At 36.7% G+C, this 13435-nt stretch overlaps 1 non-coding gene across 1 annotated transcript; it reads left to right on the forward strand.

Annotated features, from left to right (window-relative positions):
• Window positions 1–8947: 8947 nt before the first annotated feature.
• LOC128282067 (small nucleolar RNA R71) lies at window positions 8948–9054 on the forward strand. Its single transcript, XR_008272354.1, has one exon. It is a non-coding gene; the product is annotated as a small nucleolar RNA R71 (small nucleolar RNA).
• Window positions 9055–13435: the final 4381 nt, after the last annotated feature.

Here is a 13435-nt window from a genome sequence, read left to right on the forward strand (position 1 = left end):
ACGCCCATGTTGTCTGCCCGTGTGGGCTATACGCCCTTTTGGCCCACATGGCCCAAATTAGCCTTAGCCGTGTGGATCGCATGGCCTAGCTTGGAATCCCACACGGCCTAAATTGGCCTTGGCCATATGAATCACACAGCCTACCTGGCCATCACACACCCATGTTAGGACGCACGACCTACCACACGGGTGACCACACACTCGTGTGGCGTCGACAGTGAGGTTTTCAACTTTCGCCAAAACCTTGTTTTCTATGCAATCGAGTACACACCTGGTTTGTTTTCAAGGCTATCGTAACTCCAGCACTCCAGAACCTATAAATCGGTATTCCAAACCCACATTCAGTGACACTAACGAAACTTGATCGAAACCACAACGAGAAGTTCAACTTTCAACTATGAAAAACCTTACCTTCAGTGGATTCAACAATAATTCTCACGGGACCAAGTTTCCGTCAAATGATTTCAAGCCCCCGAAACACCACCTAATTGACAATAACAACCCGCATTAATGACAAAATTAATGAACGAAAACAAACCACCTCACCCAACTTACTGATTCAAACACAATTGAAAAGAAAGAATCGAGTTGGAGGAAAAATGAATGGGAACAAGAGAAGAAAGCGAGAATTAGTATCGAAGAAAAGGGAAGAGAAGATTTGGTGAAAAAAAAAAGTCAAATCTTGAGTAGGGAATTTGGCAGGAGAGAGAAAATAAGAAAAAGAAGACAAAATAAAACTCAACAACTCTCTCTCCCAACCCACTCTTAAAATCACTCAACCCAACTCCCCACTACTCAGAACTCCAACACCACTAAAACTCTTTTAAGAAACCGAGCAAGAATTATCGTCCTTGCCTACGTGGAGAATTGAACACATGACCTCCAGCAAACCAGCATTCCACTTAACCACTAGACTAGCTGACCCATTTTGATGTATATTTATAACCAATCAAATATAAGCCTATTGAACCTAGATAAGGCTTTATTCATCAAAATACCAAAATTTTCCCAAGTCAAGGCTTGAACTTGGGACCTCTCACATACACCTAGAACACTTAACCACTGAAGCAGATACACACTTATGTGTCACAAATTCACAGAAACAAAAATATAAATTTTTGGAGCCTTACAACTCTACCCCCTAAAAGAAAATTTTGGCCTCGAAATTTACCTGACCAGAGCAAATGAGGGTACTATTGATGCATCGCATCTTCAGGCTCTTTGATACGTGATATTCGTGACAGGTTTTAAATATTTATAATGAATCGTTCTTGAAACTAACTATTATCACGATGAAGGCAAGTGTACCTATCGAACAGTAGTATAGCTTTAGCAAGACCAAATTATCGAACCTAAAGGAACTAAAAGTACTAGTATCAACTTTTTTTTATTATCTAGCCTAAAAAAAATAAAAGGGTTTTGTTTATCTAACTAATTAATTAAACTAAGAAATCACAGAAAAGAAATTTGGGGGAAATACTTTTTGGAAAACTCGATTGATTGAGACAATACCTAAAGAAAAATCCACCTAGACTTCACTTGTTATTTGACTCTGAATCGGACGATTTATTCATTCAACTTGTTCCATAGAGATCTCTAAGTTATCTTATTATCTCTCTCAAGACTAACAATGTCTAGCCCTAGATTGAATAATTGAAATTTCTTTCTAATTAACGCCCTAGGGTTGCATTAACTTGATCTATGGATCCCCTTATTAGGTTCACCCTAATCCGGCACAATCTTGTCACCCTATCTCTAGGCGCGCAATCAACTCCGCTTAATTATGACAAATTTACTCTTAGACAAGGTCTATTCCTCCTCTGAATAAAAGCTTAACTTGAATCAATATCCTGGAATATCAAAACAAGAATTAAGAGCACATAATTAAGAACAAGTCAAATATTTATCATACAATTCAGATAATAATAACAAGATTCACCTTAGGTTTCATTCCCCTTAGGTATTTAGGGATTTTAGTTCATACTAATGAAAGAAAACATCTCAAAAGAATAAAAATAACAAAACATAAGAAAACTCAAAACTCCTGAGGGAATTTGAAGGGAGATCTTCAGTCTTGATGGTGAATCCGGCTTCTGAGATGGATCGATCGGCTTTCCTTGAGCAATTCCTTGCTTCCTCCTGTGCGTCCCCCCTCTTCTCCTCTTCTAGGGTGTATTTATAGGCTTTGGAATGCCTAAGAGCCATCAAAAGTGGCCTTTTCTAAATAAGACTCTACTTGAGCTTGACAGGGAGACACCCGTGTGCGATTACTTCAGGCCGTGGTCAAGCTTGTTAAATAGGCACGGGCGTGTGGTCTACTCGTGTGAGTCGTGCTTCGAATCTGCCAAACTGACACGACCATGTGGTCTTCCCGTGTGAGGAAGTCCAGGCCGTGTTGATTTCGTACGTTGTCTCATTTTCTCCGTTTTTGGTCCGTTTCTCGTTCTTTTCACTCTCCTATGCTCACCTAAGTATAAAACATGAAATTAAGGCATTAGGAGTATCGAATTCACCAAATTTAAGGAAAAATCATCCATAAAATGTGCTAAGCATGGGATAGAAATATGTATAAATTACGGTTTATCAAATACCCCCACACTTAAGCATTTTCTTTTCCTTAAGCAAAATCCTCAACTCATAATCAAAATAAATTCTTCCCAACTTATAATTTCTATCGATAATATCTCAAAATAATCCATAGGTAATCATACATTGAAAATTCAACTGAAAGAACATCAAAGTTTCAAACATTCCAAGTTGAGCATTTTATCATGAAAACATAGGTGTCGCCCCTCATCTAAGTAATTACCTTTGATTCAAAATATCACAAAATTTTACATCCTCACTAAAGATTCACTCAAATCACTCGAGGTGTTTAAGGACAATAAATGAAGCACTCAATAGTCAATAATGAAAAGTCATTACCATAGGTTGCATGAAAATCAAATCTCCACCACTATAAATTGAGATGAAACATCAATCAAAATGTCTTTAAGAGGGTTGTAATGTGGCTTTGGTTAGAGGTTATGGTCACAAGCTGATAGGAAGGGTTAGAATCGAGATTGAATTGAAAAATTACCTAACTAGAAAAATGACTAGTCATCAATTGTATACAACAGAGCTTTTTTTCAAAAAATGGAATTTAACTTCTTTAGCTCAGAAGATCACTACTACTAATATGTATATATATATATATATACATATATACATATATATATGTATATATGTATACATGTATCTCCACCACTATAAATTGAGATGAAACATCAATCAAAATGTCTTTAGAGGGTTGTAATGTGGCTTTGGTTAGAGGTTATGGTCACAAGCTGATAGGAAGGGTTAGAATCGAGATTGAATTGAAAAATTACCTAACTAGAAAAATGACTAGTCATCAATTGCATACAACAGAGCTTTTTTTCAAAAAATGGAATTTAACTTCTTTAGCTCAGAAGATCACTACTACTAATATGTATATATATATATATACATGTATACATGTATATATATATATATATTTTAAGAACAAGTCAAATTACAAAATAGAATAAAACATAGCTAAGCAACTATTCCAACTCAAATCTCGACAAAAATAGGGATCAAATTAATTTAGGAGATTTCAACAATAATGCATTATGGGTTAATATTGAGGGTAAATTAATGAATGAGTTGTTAGGCTCAAGGGGGTTCACTAAGGGTTCATTGTGAAAGTTGGCTTTTATGGAGTGAGTGGGTTAAACCTAAGTGTCTTTATCATTTTAACATATCAAATCAAATGGTGTGGTCTTGACATGCATAATCAAGCAAGCTCTAGAATAACAATTCAATACTGACGCACTCATAATGAAAGTGAGCATGAAAGAAATAATAGATGCTCTAAAGGTTCAAGATCTCACAAAAATTATGGTTTTTTGATTTTTAAACTTGTGAATTCCAACTCAAAATAATAACTAAACTAAGGGAAACAACCTAAAAAATTTTAATTCTTCAAAAATCAACTTGTCATGCTTGATTCTCTAATGTCTTAAATTTTAAACAATTAATGTATAAATGCCTATGTTTTAATTCAAGACATATCAATAAAAATCATAAATTAATTAAAATTCATTCTAATAGTGATATGAGTAATTCATGTGAGAATAAGACAATATTCAGGGGTTTCTAATGGTGATATAAAAGACCTCCCACACTTAAGATGTACATTGCCCTCAATGTACAAAGATAGATATTTGAAAAAGACAAATATATAATCATAAGATAGGGAGAGAAGTGAAACTTCCTGAATAATGAATGAATTCCTCGAACTGGAGTTTTGGAGAATAATCGGCGTGAGAGTGGAGGAGGATACTCCGGTGGTGTTAGAGGTTCATTAGTCCATAATTCCTGCTCCAAAAGAATGTTATATCTAGTGGTAGATATGGTCGTGGTCGAGAAGGACATGGCAGTCGTGGAGAACCTTTCCCGATGGAGTTTTTAGTTCCTATGTGATGATGAGCTTGAGGAGCTCTTTATAACTGTGACAAAATCAAGAACTTTTTTAGGAAATATAATAAAGCATAAGTACTTGTAATGGAATAGCCGAAATTGATAATTGTAAAATAAAAATTATAAAATTTAATAGAAATAAGCTTAAAGAAAAAATAAAAAGTAGTCTTTAAAATAGAATAAAAATAAAAGCATAAAATAATAAATAAAAGTTTTTAAACATCTTCATCGCTAGGTGGTTCGTGAGGTGGGGGTGGCGATGAGATGTGGAAGTGCTGACAAATCTGCTGTAAAGTAGTATCAATGTTATCGAAGCGCTGAAAATACTGTTGCTCGAATCGGGTAAGGCGCTCAGAGATGTCAGCATATGAAGTCGCCGCATGAACTGGACGAGAGGGTGGTGGTGGCTAAGACGATGGGTCCTCATGACGTGGAGGGACATCATCAGTAATGTCCTCAGGGTCTCCCTCCTCGGCTGATTGGGCAAGGCGATACTAAGGAGGGTGGGTTCCTTGGCACCTCTCAACCATCCTCATACTAAGCATGCTCGAGATGCCTTTTGGGGACACCTGGCCAATAAGAGTAAGGGAGGATGATTGGGCTACTGTGTTGAGGAGCCCGAAGTGCCGTGCCAGTCGAGTCACGTAGTGGCCAATGGAGATGACCCCTCTTCGATGCTGCTCCATCTGGTGGCGAATGGCATGGGCAATAAAGTAGGCAAGGTCGAGTGCCCGTTCACCATGCTCCATAGAAAGTACGCGTCGTGAGTGTTGACAACGCCGGTGCTCCATAAAAAGTAGACGTCGTGAGTGTTGACGATGCTGGTGCTCTCTCGACGTCCTGTCCAAGTGTGTGCCAAGATGGCGTGTAGGTACCTCAATGAGGGAGAGAGAACTGATGGCTTGGAAAGGATCGGGTCGTAGGTGGCTGAACTGGGGACCAAAGCGTACCAGCACTTTGAGGGAGAGTAGTGGATATGGCGACGGAGAGTGTCGAGGTCATTCTCATCCATGAACTCCTCTATTTACAGGCCCAAAGTTATACCGAACTCGGGCACACTCAACTAGTGGACTAAACCACCGAGATGGAACTGGATTGTTCCAGGCTCATCAAAGTTGGTCATGACTTCTTGAACATGGAATGTCGAGCAAACTTCAAGTATGAGCTCAAGGTACGTCGACTCGATGATCGCAAAGAAGAGGTCCCATGGATCAATTGTCAAGAGTGCTCGTACATCGTCAGCCAACTGGACTTGTGCAAGTGCTGTCCAGTCAATGCAACGGCCCACACCTAAAGGTCGGGTCCATAGGATTTGGAATAGTTCCTCCTGATTGCCGGGTGGAAATTAGAGGTATGGGTGGTAAATTTTTGTGGTAGGCCCTGAGGAAGACGCCCCTTTCTGCTTTTTCGAAGCGGTAACGATAGTTTTCTTGCCACGTGAGCTTGACATGGTATGCCTAGAAGAAAAACAAAGAATATAACATAACTAACTAACTTAAGAAGTAATCATGAATTTAGTTAAACTGACCATTCCAACCAACAATACTCAACAGTTTAATCTAAATGATAGAAGTTTATATAACAGTTAACATAATAAAAGCATGATTATTTTCAACATAAAATGACTGAACTAGACTCTTATAGGAACACACGGAAAGAATGAATGTATCAGAAAGTATCGACTAAGCATGACTATAGTGAGAACTATGAGTATAAATAAAAAATCTGCCAAATAAAACCATAAGAATCATAAAATTAGTAAAATGGATGAAGAAAATAGAGAGAAAAGAGTAAACAAACGCTAAAAAGATAAGAATAGGTGTCGAAAATAGAGTTGAAGGCGGCGTACGGGCGTGGCAGGGAGGCCGTGTGGACTTGCAGTGGCTAGGGTTAGGGATTTTGGGTGAAGAAGATGATGAATAGTGAAGGGTATTTATAGATTTTGGGACACACAACCAGGGGACATGCCCGTGTTCCCCAATTTTTTCCCGTGTGATTCCCGAATTTTGAATTTGGACGCGTCTGACATTTAGCGCACGCCCATGTTCTTTGGGCGTATGGGTGCACACGACTGTGTCTGTCTTCGTTCGCTTTTCCCACGCCCGTGTATGTAGGCCCATGCCCGTGTTAATCTGACAGCTTCGACCATGGGTTCTAGACACGGGCGTAGTGAATGCCCGTGCTATTTTCTCAGATTCAACCATGGTTCTACGACATGGGCGTGTGTTTTGGAAGATTCACCCAAGGTCTTAACGCACGGCCGTGGCGACTTATCGCATCCCGTGTTGGGGAAAATTTAGCCCTGTTTTCACAAGGCCTAAGGCACGCCCATGTACCTGGCCGTGTGTGCTTTAGAAAGCCTGCGTTCCATGTGTCTGTTAGTATGTTAGATGTTAAAACTATAATTTAAAGAAATTAATATTGTCAGTGCTTGGGTTACCTCCCGAGAAGTGCTTATTTATAGTCTAAGCTCGACTTACCTTTCTGGTGAATAGTCATGGTGGTTCGAGGAGTTTATACTCCTCATTCCTGCTATGAATCCCATCAAAATAAGGTTTTAGGCGGGTATTATTTACCTTAAAGGTGTCGAATTTGGGATGACTTACCCCGACTGTACCAAATGGGAAAATGCTAAGTGCCGCAAGAGGAATTTCTTCATTCGGTTTGGTAGTGTCAATGTGAGGATTTGCGGCATCTAATGAAACTTTATCTCCAACTTTAAGTTGATTTGGTGAGGCATTGAGCTCGTTCTAGCATAGTTTTGGTTTATCGTGTTTTCTCGGTTTAATTGTCAGCCATTCATCTAACTCCTTGATTCGTAACCTTCTTTCTTCATGGGTAGATTCTTTGTTGTGGATTGAACATGGTTGATGTGTGTCCTTCGAACTTATTTCCTGCAAAATATGTTGCACTGTATGATCATCCTTAGTAGAACAATTTGTACAATCACCTTCAATTTTCGATGTGTTGTTCAGGTTGCGAGCTTGAAGGCTGATTGTTTCGTCTCCTACACGAAGTGTGAGTTCACCTGTGCCAACGTCAATAATTGTTCTGACAGTTGCTAAAAAAGGCCTTCCCAAAATTAAAGGAACATTACTGTCCTCTTCTATGTTTAAAACAACAAAATCAACTGGGAATATAAATTTTTCAATTTTAATGAGTACGTCTTCAATAATACCCCTAGGAAATCTGACAATTTTATAAGCTAATTGAATGCTCATCCTAGTTTGTTTGGGTTTCCCTAGACCTAGTTGCTTAAACAATTTGTAAGGCATAATATTAATACTAGCCCTTAGATCAGCCAATGCATTATTAACATCTAAACTACCAATTAAACAAAGAATCATAAAACTCCCTGGATCTTTTAGTTTGTTAGGTAGCTTATTCTGAAGAATGGTTGAGCAAACCGCGTTCAGCTCCACATGCGACCTTTCATCTAACTTTCGTTTATTTGCTAGAAGCTCCTTTAAAAATTTAACTGCGTTCGGCATCTGCGAAAGTGCTTCAATAAATGGTAGGTTAATATGTAGTTTCTTTAAAAGTTTAAGGAATTTACCAAATTGTTCGTCTGAGCGGTCTTTCCTTGTCGCATTGGGGTATGGCACACGAGGTTTATATTTTGTACTTACCGATTTTTGTTCGTTTTGGCCTACCTCATTCTTACTTTTGCTTACCACCGGTTCTGGCCTTGGTTTTGCCACTAACCCTTCCTCATCATGAATGGAAATTGCGTTGAGTTGCTCCCTTGGGTTAGATTCAGTGTTGCTTGGCAGGCTACCTTGTGGTCATTCGAAAATCAACTTGGTGAGCTGTCCAATCTGAGTTTCGAGCCCTTGGATTGATGCTTGTTGATTTTTGAGTGTTGTCTCAGTATTCTAAAAATGAGTCTCTGACACCGAGATGAATTTGGTTAGCATCTCATCAAGGTTCGGCTTTTTCTCCTGCTGGTATGGTGGTTGCTGAAAGCCTGGTGGGGGTGATGGTTTCTGATTTCCTTGGCCTCCCCATGAAAAATTTGGATGATTCTTCCAACCTGCATTGTAAGTATTGCTATAAAGATTTTTTTTGAGATCGAGGATTATTACCCATGTAATTTAACTGCTGGTTCTCCATGTTGTGGCCATAAGGTGGGTATTCTGAATTGCTCGATCCACCTCCATTTGCTTCGCACTGCATTACTGGGTGAACCTGTGAAGAACTAAGAAAACCATCAATTTTCTTATTCAAGAGTTCTACCTGATTAGAGAGCATTGTGACCGAATCGACGTTATAAACACCGGCTATTTTGTTTGGCTTTGTTTTCATGACTTGCCACTGATAGTTATTCAGTGACATCTCCTCTATAAATTCATAGGCATCTTCAGGTGTTTTATTATTGATGGTTCCTCCAGTAGCTGCGTCAACCATTTGTCGAGTTGAAAGATTCAGGCCATTATGAAAAGTTTGAACCTGTAGCCAGAGTGGTAACCAATAATGAGGACATATTTGCAAAAGGTCCTTATATCTCTCCCATGCATCGTAGAGTGTTTCTAAATCCATCTGCATAAAAGAAGAGATATTATTACGTAATTTATCCATTTTAGCCGACGAAAAATATTTTAGTAAAAACTTTTTGGTTATTTGTTCCCAAGTAGTGATTGACCCTTGTGGTAACGAATTCAACCACTGTTTAGCTTTGTTTCTCAAAGAAAAAGGGAATAACAGAAGGCGAATAGCATCATCAGAAACACCATTAATTTTAAATGTATCGCATAGTTCCAAAACGTTTGCCAAGTGAGCGTTGGGATCTTTGTCCTGCAAACCATCAAACTGAACAAATTGTTGTATCATTTGAATTGTGTTAGGTTTCAGTTCAAAAGTATTTGCAGCTACAATAGGTCTAACTATGCTCGATTTAGTTCCTATTAAAGAAGGTTTAGCATACTCATACATAGTGCGAGGCACAGGATTTTGATTAACAGCAATCGAAGGAGGTAATAGATTTTCTTGGTTTTCAGCCATCTCTTCGGTGGTGGTTGAAGTATCTTCCTCTTGCTCTTCTGTGTAATGTAAGCTTCGCCTTATTTCTCTTCGGTTTCTGCAAACTGTGCGATCGATCTTACTATCAAAAAGTAATGGTCCTAACGGGCTTCTTCTAGTCATAAACTATAAGAACCTGCCAGAAAAAGGGAAAAAGAAGAATAAGTAATAAAAATTGGAATAAAATTTAAATTGCAGTAAAAGTAAATGGCTAAAGTAATAAAAATCGAATGTTCCTAATATCTTAGTTCCTCGGCAACAGCACTAAAAACTTGATACGCGATATTCGTGACAGGTTTTAAATATTTATAATAAATCGTTCTTGAAACTAACTATTATCACGATGAAGGAAAGTGTACCTATCGACCAGTACTATAGCTTTAGCAAGACCAGATTATCGAACCCAAATGAACTAAAAGTACTAGTATCAACTTCTTTTTTATTATCTAGCCTAAAAAAAATAAAAGGGTTTTGTTTATCTAACTAATTAATTAAACTAAGAAATCACAGAAAAGAAATTTGGGGAAAATACTTTTGGAAAAACTCGATTAATTGAGACAATACCTAAGGAAAAATCCACCTAGACTTGTTCCGTAGAGATCCCTAAGTTATATTATTATCTCTTTCGAAACTAACAACATCTAACCCTAGATTGAATAATTGAAATCTCTTTCTAATTAACGCCCTAGGGTTGCATTAACTCGATCTATGGATATCCTTATTAGGTTTCACCCTAATCTGGCAAAATCTTGTCACCCTATCTCTAGGCGCGCAATCAACTCCGCTTAATTATGACAAATTTATTCTTAGACAAGGTCTATTCTTCCTCTGAATAAGAACTTAACTTGAATCAATATCCTAGAATATCAAAACAAGAATTAAGAACACATAATTAAGAACAAGTCAAATATTTATCATACAATTCAGATAATAATAACAAGATCCGCCTTAGGTTTCATTCCCCTTAGGTATTTAGGGGTTTTAGTTCATACTATTGAAAGAAAACATCTCAAAAGAATAAAAATAACAAAACATAAGAAAACTCAAAACTCCTGAGGAAATTTGAAGGGAGATCTTCAGTCTTGATGGTGAATTTGGCTTCTGAGATGGATCAATTGGCTTTCCTTGAGCAATTCCTTGCTTCCTCCTGTGCGCCCCTCCTCTTCTCCTCTTCTAGGGTGTATTTATAGGCTTTGGAATGCCTAAAAGCCCTCAAAAGTGGCCTTTTCCGAATAGGACTCTGCTTGGGCTCGACAGGGACACGCCCGTGTGACACGCCCATGTGCGACTACTTCAGGCCGTGGTCAAGCCTGTTAAATAGGCACGGGCGTGTGGTCTACCCGTGTGAGTCATGCTTTGATTCTTCCAAATTGACACGGCCGTATGGTCTGCCTGTGTGAGGAAGTCCAGCCGTGTTGATTTCATACGTTGGCCCATTTTCTCCGTTTTTGGCTTGTTTCTCGTTCCTTTCACTCTCCTATGCTCACCTAAGTATAAAACATGAAATTAAGGCATTAGGAGCATCGAATTCACCAAATTTAAGGAAAAATCATTCATAAAATGTGCTAAGCATGGGATAAAAATATGTATAAATTACGGTCTATCACTCCCACATGGCCTCCTCAGAACTATTATTATGCCAAAGAACCTTAACTATGGGATGGATTTTATTCTTAGAACCTTTACATCTAGTCCCAATATCTAAACTGGCTCCTCCTCGAAAGTCAGATCTAGCCTAACCTCAATCTCCTCCACGAGAACAATATGCGTGGGATCAGAGCAGTAAGACCTCAAGATCGAGACATAGATTATGTCATAAATCCGATCCAACTCTGGAGGTAGCTCCAACTGGTAGGCAACCGATCCTACTCATTTCAGTATGCTATAGTGTAATACCCTGAAAATTTTTACAGTAAGATATTATCCTTGATATAGTAAAAAAAGGAAATAAAGTGACAAAAAGGAAAATTTTGAGTTATGTCAATATTGAGAAGTATATTATGATATATTAATTCAAGAAAGGACTAAATTGTAAAAGTGAGAAAAGTTTTATTGCACAAGAGTAAATACTTAAAATTTGAGGGGTTAAAGTGTAAATATGAAAATGTTGAAGGACCAATAGTGTAAATATTTTAAGAGTGGAATGATCTAGAAACTAAGGAAAATGGATGAATTAGGACCAAATTGAATAGGTGAAGAACTATGAGGGACTAAATTGCAATTTTACCAAATTAAATGATGACTCAAGGATGGAATTTTAAAAGAAAATAAAGGGCAAAATGGTCAATTGGAAGAGAGAGAAATCTAGAAAGTAATGATGATGTTGATGATATTTTATGATTATTTAATTAGATATATATTATTTTAATGAGATATCTTATTATTTTATTATTATTTCATTATTATTTTATTATTAATTATTTAGTATAAAAGGAAGGAAAGATGAAGAATTTTCATCATCTTTCCATGCATGCAACCGACGTTAGAAGAGAAGGAAAAGAAAGAAATTTTCTTTTCTTTACAATTTGGTCCTTTCACCAAAAATTCACCATTTTCACCTAGAAATCAAAAGAATTTCCATAGCTACTAAGAGAGAAAAATGTTAAGGAGACCATGGGGAGTTAGAATATCAAGTTGGATTCAAGAAATAGAAGCTAGAGGAGAGAGAAAATCAAGTTAAAGATTAGTATCAATAGAACAAGGTAAGTATATCAAGATTTCAATATGTTTTTAAGTTTGTTATTATTGACAAAGCATGGAAATAATGTTATAGTAGAGTTTTCTTACATAAGGTCCTATGTTCTTGATATGTTAGTGAAGAGAAAATAAGAGAAAGTGATGAGAAATGGTGTAGAAAAAGAAAATAAGGGTGTTATAACATGGTAATTAATATCTTGTACTAAAATAGTTTTGGACAGCAGCATAGTCTAACTTTGAAAAATCATTAAAAATTGTATAAATCTAATTATAGGATGAATAAAATATGAAATTAAATATTATTAAGTATAGTTTCTTATAGAAGAAATTATTTAAGCAATGGAATTGTAAATCATGAGATATGATGAATTTTGTGAGATAGGGTCAGAATGATCTCGGGTTCCCCCATTTTGACTTTGTAAAATCATAAAAAAATTGAATAAAAATAATTAGGGGCTTAAATTTATATTTGTATAATTCTGAATGAGTCTATCTTCAATAAAAACAAACGAGAACATCATTCGAATTCTGTACGATGAGATAATTAATTTTTAGTGAAGAAGGGTCAGAACTGTCAGACAGCAGAACAGGGGTAAATTTAAAGAATAAACTCTACTTATGAAAATTTTATGGTAAAAAGATATATGAGTCTAGTTTCAGGAAAAATTATCAGATCTTAGTTTGGAGTTCTATAGCTCCAGATATAAATAATTTAGTGACTATGACACAGATAGACAGCTTGAATATTCATAAAAGTAAATAATAAAAATTATAGATAATGTTACTTACAAGTGTGTTATCTACATTAAGGATGTGGAATGGAGAGGAGGGGGAGGAAAAATATGTATGAATATTCATCTAGCATGGCTAATTTGTATATTTTAGGCTCAAGGACTAAATTGAATAAAAGTAAAACTTTATGGGTAATTTTGTAAAAATGTTAGAAATGACCAAATTACATGAAATGGATTATTTTATTATTTAAATTACAAAATTGAATGAAATTATTAATTTAGTTCAAGATCGGGGGAAAACATGTTTTAGGGATTAAATTGAAAAGTGTTAAAATTATGGAAAATTCTGATAATTTATAGAATTCATGAACTGGTATCTATACATATGAGAATAATAGCTGGAACTAAGGATTAAATTACAAGAATTTTATTTTCCTGATCCTAAGGATGAAATCGTCATTAATTAAAAGTTTAGGGGCAAAATAGCAATTTTGCCTAGAGCA

The sequence above is a fragment of the Gossypium arboreum genome, chromosome 1 (assembly GCF_025698485.1).
Source record: "Gossypium arboreum isolate Shixiya-1 chromosome 1, ASM2569848v2, whole genome shotgun sequence".
Classification (NCBI taxonomy): Eukaryota; Viridiplantae; Streptophyta; class Magnoliopsida; order Malvales; family Malvaceae; genus Gossypium; species Gossypium arboreum.